Raw genomic sequence first — 7,849 nt, 5'->3', positions numbered from 1 at the left:
CCGAGCGCAGGAGGAGGAAGGGGGGGCAGAGCCTCGAGATTTGTTAGATGGAAGCAGGCCCGCTGCAACAAATACAGCGAGCCGGGAGGTGGGGGGCAAGCCGGTAAGCTGCAAGGGGAGGCGGGGGCATGGGGAGACTGTGCAGGGGGGGCTCCCCATGCAGGAGCCTCCCTGTGCAGGAGCCCCGGGGGAGGGAGGCCTGCAGAGGCCGAACTGCCGATGGAGGCCGGGAGCTGCTCCCTGCCCCGGGCACAAGGCACACGTGAAACTCCGACCCCGCTGAGCTCGGGGCTCACCGCACTCCCTAGCGTCCCGCTCAGCTCAGCTCCCCTCCTGCTCTGGAGGCCCCAGTGAGCCCTGCTGCGACCCCCTCCCTGCTGCAAAGCCCCAGCGTGGGCTTCCAGCGGCTCCTCCCCATCGCCCCCCCCCCCACGAGCAGGCACGGTGCTGCTGAGCTGCGCACCTCCGGGTCATACCCTGCACCCCAGCCCCCTGGCACACCGGCCAGGTGAGCGCTGTCCCCGACGCCCTTTGCGAGGGCCCCCCCACCCAGGGCGCAGCGCCGCTTCTCTCAGCCAGGCCCGCTGGCTGGCAGCCCACCGACCGCCGCGCTGCGCTGCGCCGCGGGCGACTCCCCGCCCCGACCAGCAGCCCGAAAGGAGCCGGGCCCGGAGGTGGGGACCCGGCCGGGTGCCCCGGTCCCCCCCCGGCTCGCAGCACGCGGCCGGAGCTCCCTCTGCCGGTGCGAGGCCCCGCCGCAACGGCAGCCGGCCCCGACGGCAGCGAGCACCCCCGGGGGGGGCACAAGTAGCAGTCGGGCAGGGCCGGGATGTGCTCCAGGGGCACAGGGCCAGCGACGGGGCAGATCCCTGCTGCCTCCCGCCCCCGCAGCCCATGTACCCGAGGGCAGGGTGCAGAAATGTGCACTGTCCCCAGCACCCTGCAGCCCTAGGGTTAATGCAGCCACCCTGGGTGCTTCCGGCCCCAACGCACGACAGACCCATAAGGATCCCAAAACCACTGTGGGACTTCCCCAGGACAGCTCTAGGAGCAGCCCTACCTGGAGATGCACTGTTCTTTCGGGAGGGCCGGCATAAGGGATTTTCTGCAAGCAGCACTAATTCGAGTGCAAACATCCCCACAGTCCAAGTCAAGCCCTCGTTTCCTATTAAGACTTCTTGCAACTTTAAAAATAGCCTGCTTGCTCTTCCCATGGTCACTTCTCCCACAAGTCATATTTATAGGAGCACCCCCCCCAACCCAAAACTACCAGAAACCACCCCCCAGAGCACCAGGAGATGCTCCAGCTGACCCAGGACGCCCTCTCTGGCCTGRGAGCACACTTGCTCTTGGATCCACAGCCTGTGCTGTCCGGCCTGAGACAAATCACATGTTTGCTGGCAAAACTTCAAGGCCAGCTGGGCTCTGCTGCAGAACCGTAGAGACAGCGCTCRGGGAAGGGAGACGCTGCAGCCCAGCAGCCCTGTGCTCGCCACGGCCACGCTGCCGGAAAAACCTCTGGAAATCCATGGGGAAACGAGCGTGATGGAGCAAGTGGCCCAAGCAACACCGGGCAAGTGGAGAGCCTGCAGCCTGGGTGTTCAGGAAAGGGACTCCCATTTTTTYCCCATATTTGCAAGCAATTCCCCCCTCCGGGTGCCAGTGGGTGCACCCACAGAGAASCTAAAGCTCGGCTGATCTTTGGCACCTCTCCACACCTGCCAGAGCATCCTACCACACCCGCTGCAGGAGGGGAAGAGCAGGGACCAACGGAGGGCTGCACACAGGCGCCTGGGCCGTCACCCACCGATCCCATCCCAGCAGCTGGGAGCCAGGCCATTGCACAAACGCGATTCACAGAAAGGTCTCCCGACGCATTTGCATGTGCAAGGTGCAATCTTAGATCAAGCAATTTCCTCACTGCCTACATACAGCCTGGCCACAGCTGCTTTTGATCCGATTCCCTTTGTATCCTGATAATGTACAGAGAGCCTTTGTGTGTCATTCTGTTTATTTAAATGGATTTGGAGCAAACAGTTTTTTAAAGGCTGAAGCTTTGAGCCTCTAAGTGGGTTACCAGATTATATACTGTCTCCATTTTAATTACGTTTGGCTCATTTTGTTTATTGGGGACATTTTCTAGAATTATGTTCTTTGAGAGAACTGGAAACATTTTGCTTTAAAAGATACCTGCCCTATAAAGGGATACAACATCACACACAAGAGACCATGCAAAGTTTCCCATCTCGGAGAACACTCCTCCTCCAGCAAGCGCAGAAAAAGAAAGGCTCAGCAAAGCCGCATACCCTCCAAGCCCAAAACGAAGCATCTGAACATCAGGAGGATCAAGCTAACACCAGTCTAGCATGATTTTGGTATCTGTGTGCTACAGCAAATATGGAAAAAAGGGTGTTCTTGCAGGGGAAAAGGGACCACTGGCTACGGCTCATAGAGGGGTGAGAGCACGAAGGCTGCTGCAGCCAGGGCAGGGGGTCTGTGCCCTCCATCTAGGCAGGAAGCCGAGTGGGCAGCCACCAGCTCGCGCCCCTCGGCACAGTGCGACAGGCAGAGGCGCTAATCCAGGCTCGCTGCCCGAGCTGCAATAAGTCACCCAAGGTGGAGGGAGTTATCTGCCGACTGGGAGGGACACCGACAGGAGAGGCCATAGGTGACGTTTTAGACTGATCAAAGCTGCTGGCAGAGCTGCCTTTGATTTCAGCTACGCCTCTGCCCCACGTCATGATTGCTTGGAGCAGGGACGAGCTGGCATCCCTACCCCAGCCTGGGGCATCCCCGAGTGCCGTTCCCACCCTTACGCGGTCCCCTCGGGTGAACTGGGTATTTCCCTTTCCTGATGCACCAAGAGGTTCAGCCTGGAGACCAAACGTAGCACCTGATCAGGGAAGGGGAGCACGGTTCCCACCCAAAGCCTCAGTGAGAGGGATGAAAAGCAGCAGAGAGCGACACTGGTGACCCGAGATGCACATTTAGGGATCTGGAATGTAAATGAGAAATTTCAATACTGCACAAGAAACTAATGAGGTCACATCCACCTCACAGGCACAGCCCTGGCCTCCTAATTACACCAAAGATAGCACAGGTGGGAGGGCCAGCAGCAAGTGGGGCCACAGGAGCTTTAGGGCTGGTGGCATCTGGAGGGGGACGGAGGAAGGGGCCTCACACACCGCTGCAAGGGGACAACCCGCGGCCGGTGTCACGGAGCCCATGGGGAACCAAGCGCAAGTGCTGGGGAGCCAGCCTGGCCCCTCTGCTGGGGATGGATCCCCAGATCCACCACAGCAGCATCCCCAGGAAAAACACCACCAGGGGCATCGCGTGTCAGCTGGGGAGCTTCAAACAAGATGCTTAACGAGGATGACTCTGGTGTGGTAATGGGATTTGAGTCAGCTGTACAGGAGCCACACTAAGTTGTAATGGAGGAAAAGCTACAGCTGTAACCGTTTTAGTGGGAGGCGGGTTGAAGACAGCCTCAACAGAGAGGCTCCCGTCCTGTGAGAACCAGTCGCGATTTGTTTTGCTGTTGACATACAGCTGCAGTAGCTGTGGGTGATTTTAATAAGACAGGATAATATTTCTATCAGTTTGAGGAGCTATAGATTGAACCCATATAGGCATCTGGCTTCGCACTGAATGATAAATCACGACAAGATACAGAGCTCTTCTCATGCCTTGGAAGCGGGGAGAAAACACACATTTCATTTGGGGTGTCACAGCTCAGGAGGGGAGCGCTGGCCTCCCACGACCCGCTATTCAGCCTCAACAGCTGTTAAAGAGCAGTTTGATGGCCACCAACCCCATCTCTGCTCTCCAAGGCCAGCAGCAGCGATAGGCACTGGGGGGACAGGGGTTTCTTTTCCTTTGCACCAGTGCTCCTGGTTGCCCCACATTAGTGCCTTAACCCTCCCAAGAAAATGCTATTAAGTCCATTTCAGCAAGCAGAAACACAGCACAGGTGCTACAGGCAGCACTGCCCACCTCTCCTCATCACCGCTGCTCTTAGCCCAAGCATCCCACAGCCCCGAGCACCCAGGGCATCCCCCAAATCCCCGTGCCCAGGTACCGCCACAGGGACCAGCCACGAAGGACTTGGGAGAAGCAATTGCTTAATGGAATGGGCTACCAGAGCCTATGAGCAGCACTTCATCTTTTTTTTCTTTCTTTTTAATGAATATTTTTATTGTCTCTCTCCATCTTTATTAAGTGAAGAGCCAGACAAGTAGTTGGAGGGAAAATATACTACGGCAAGAAGCACAACCACTGTGCAGAGGGGCCACACACAGCCAACGTGATCCGTTTGGTGTGCACAACAGAATTAATAATTTAGGCCAGGGAATGCTTATTTTTGGCCGGTGACCAGCGCTTTCTTGCATGATCAATGTTTGCACCTCGCCTTTTTGGTACACAATCAATCCATGCCTGAACAAGGCCTGGATTTCAGGAACCGCGAAGTCGGCAAGCGCAGGGTGGCTCGGGGGTCTGACACCCCGACACAGCTGAAACCCCCGACCTGGCAAGAGCTGAGCCGCGTCCGTGTTTCAGCTCCGGGGACCGGAGATGCTTGCAGGGTATAATTCGTAATGGAAATCAGCTTTCCTGTCCCCACCCCACCCTGGTTATCTTTAAAAAGTCTCATTTCCCTTAACAACTGCTACTACCTCCAGAAAATATCTTGTGGGAAAGAGGGAAAATAAAATATATATATATATATATGTATTTTAAGTATAAATGCAGGCAGGTCCTTAGAGCTGTGGTTTTCTAGGCAGGCAGTTGTTCAGGTTTGAGGATGATTTTTGCTGCTTTGCTGACTGCAGGCTCCATCTCCCAGGGCCGCTCATCCCCCACACCAAGGCCTGGGCGGGCGCCGAGTGCACTCAGCACCTTGCCGGATGCTTCCCCCGTTTAACAGCTTGCAGCATGCGCCGCGACTTCTCCTGCAGCTTCGATTGAAGCCTGTCCTTGTCACCGCGTCCTGTTGAGCAAACACCATGCTTCCCACCACAGGCTGCAGCGTTTTCGGCAAACAGCAAAGCCAGCGAAATCAGATTTTCTCTACATGTCTCTGAAGTGTGAGTGCAAAACAAAGCACAGCTTTCAAAGAAGAGGCGCTCTTCAGAAAAAGGAAAAAAAACCCTGACTGAAATCCAGCCTTCTGCTGCTGCCACTTGTTCGAGACAGCTCTCCATCTGACGGGCTCGCTAGCTTCGCCGAGAGGGTTTTCGCCTCGCTCGCTGAGCCCGCGGCACTGCCGGCCCCCCGACACGCAGCCCGCAGCCAGCCCGTCCCCAGCTCGCCTTTGCCACCGCTTCGGAGACCCGGATCCTATCGGCGGGGTTTTGGCCAGACCCCTCGCAGCTGGGCTCTGAGCCGGGGTCAGCTCAGCGAGGCCACTCCGGGCTGCCCCGGCTCGGGCACCGCACATCCCTTCCGTGCACCTACCTCGACCCCCCCCCATCGCTTTCGGCTTTCATCTGGTTCCCATGCAGCGCATGTGCCGGCAGCGAGCCGCGCGCCAGCAACACTTCCAGCGGCAGCTCCCGCTGTAATTGAGTCCTCAAATCTTGTCTGACAGGCGGAGACGAGCGGGAACGAGGAGCTCGCCGCAGAGCCCGCGGGCCCCGAGCGCCGCTGCGGGGAGCCCTGCCGAGCACCGCGACGCCTCCCGCCACCGCCCTCGGCCCTCGGCCCCGCCAGAGGCGCCTCCAAGCCGCGATTAACTCGGCGAACGCGGCGCCGTGCCCCCGGCGGAGATGGGCACGACGTGCAGAAGGGTCGGCGATAACGGGGCTGCGCCAGCCATGTCCCTGGCATGGGCAGAGCCCGCGGGTGCCCCGTCGGGCCGGGAGGGGGGGATGGCCGTGGGGCTTGGCGCCAAGGCGGGCGTCGGGCAGAGGCCTTCGCCTAGCGCACGGGTATTTGCAAAGAATAAAGAGACCTTCCCAGCCAGAGCAATGGGCCCACACGGGTCATCGCAGGGCAGAGAAAAAACAACGCCCTCCTCTCCGACCGGGAACATGTCGCAGCTAACGACGCCCAACAGCGGCTCCGGCTCTGTTGCCCACCCGCAAGGCGCACCACAGCCACGAGGGCTCTCGCCAGGACGGCTCCAGCCGGGAACCTTACCTGACACCGGGAGTCTCCAGCCAGAGGATGCTCCGAGCTGCCGAAGCCCCATCAGGTGCCACCATCCTCTGCCCCAGCTCCTTCGGCAGAGGCGGCCAGCGCTGCTGAGAGCCCTGATCCCGCAGAGGGGCGACTCCAGGGAAAACCAGGGCAGAGCTGTCGCCAGGACCCGCAGCTCCTGTTGCCGCTGCGATGAACCACCAGCAAACCCAACCCTGGCCCTCCGCAAGCCTTTTAAGCAGGACTGGTCCAGGTTTGCTCCAGCGAGGGTTTCCCAGCCTGCTCTCCTTCCCGAAGCACCTGGCCCTGCGCACGCAGCTGCACCCTATCCAGCCGGCTGCCAGGGTGCAGCTGGGGCCTTTGCTGAGCTCAAACTCGTCACACCTGCCGCCAAAGGGGTCGGCGCTGTGCCTGCCTCCAGCAGCACCCACAGCCTTGCAGCCCTTCCCGGGCCACCAAGCACCGCTGCCCCCCCCAGCTGGGGAGCAGATGACCCCGGGATACCACAGCTAGTGAATACTAAGCGAGCACACGGCACAGAGAATGAGGATTGACAGGCGAGACCTGGATGTTCCCCGCTTTCCCAAGGAGCGAGGACTTGCAGCAAGGGCAGGAGGAGGTGGAAATGCAGACCTGGGGGGGAATGGGGAGCAAAAGGGGATCTTTCAACCCAAGGGGCCAGCAGAAAGTGGGTGGTGTGCACTGCTGCTCCAGGGACAAAGTGCTCGGCAGCCCGAGGAATTTTGCTCCATAGCTGTTTACGCTCCTCTTTCCACCCGGCCCAACTCAATACGTGTTCATATTCCAGCTCGCCTGCAACAACCCTGCATGAGGAAGGAGCTTTTTTCCCTTTCTTTTCTTTTTTTGTTTATTTTTTTTTAAGTCCTCTGCTGGGAAATCTTTGTAATTAATGGCCCTTTAAAGTAAAATATAATTAAAAATAATGTGGAGCCCGGTGAACTCTGCAGGCAGCTTGCAAAGCGGGAGAAGCCGGTGGCAGCGGCACGGTGCCATCCCGGGCCAGGCGGCAGGAGACGCGGAGCAGGTCCCGCGGCGGTGCCTTCCGCGGTGCCTGGGGCTCYGACCGCCATCCGCACCCAGGGAGACTTCGAGGATGCAAAAGCATCGTTTTCATGCTTTCGGAAAGGCAGCGAAGGAGAACCTGATTACCGAGCCTCCACCGAAAACCCGCACTCCCCAGCCGCCCTTTCACAGAAATAGAGCGCCGCAGAAACATGCAAATGAGGGCCGCCTCATTTAAATTTAATGCTGATGAGGAGATCTTCCTCCTCTTTCCAGCAGAGAGCAGCTGCTCTCATTTCGCACAGGCAGAGCGCCGCTAAATCACTTCCCCAGCGCCGAGGTGGAGGGTGATGTCATTGTTTATAGGTTATCAGTCATTATTTTATAGACAAACCTGACATTTTGCCTTTTAAAGAGACACTCGAATGGATTCTGGGTTTCTGCCACCGCAAATATCCTGGCAGCCTCCTTCCGAGATGCAGGGCGCTTTCCCTGCAGCGCACGACGAAAGCAGYGCTTTGGGTTCCCAGCAGCTTGCGACACCTCCGTGCTCCGTAGGAAGGCGGCACCGTTGTCGCTTAGCGCAGCCCGGCTGGCACGCGGCGCCGCGAAATCTCGCCGCCGGGAGCCCGGGCGCCGGAGAAACGTGTGCGCCCGCCCGGGGGGGCGACGCGCGAGCGGCGGC

The sequence above is a fragment of the Apteryx rowi genome, unplaced genomic scaffold, assembly GCF_003343035.1.
Source record: "Apteryx rowi isolate R43461 unplaced genomic scaffold, aptRow1 scaffold_86, whole genome shotgun sequence".
Lineage (NCBI taxonomy): Eukaryota > Metazoa > Chordata > Aves > Apterygiformes > Apterygidae > Apteryx > Apteryx rowi.
This window is presented reverse-complemented; position numbering follows the sequence as displayed.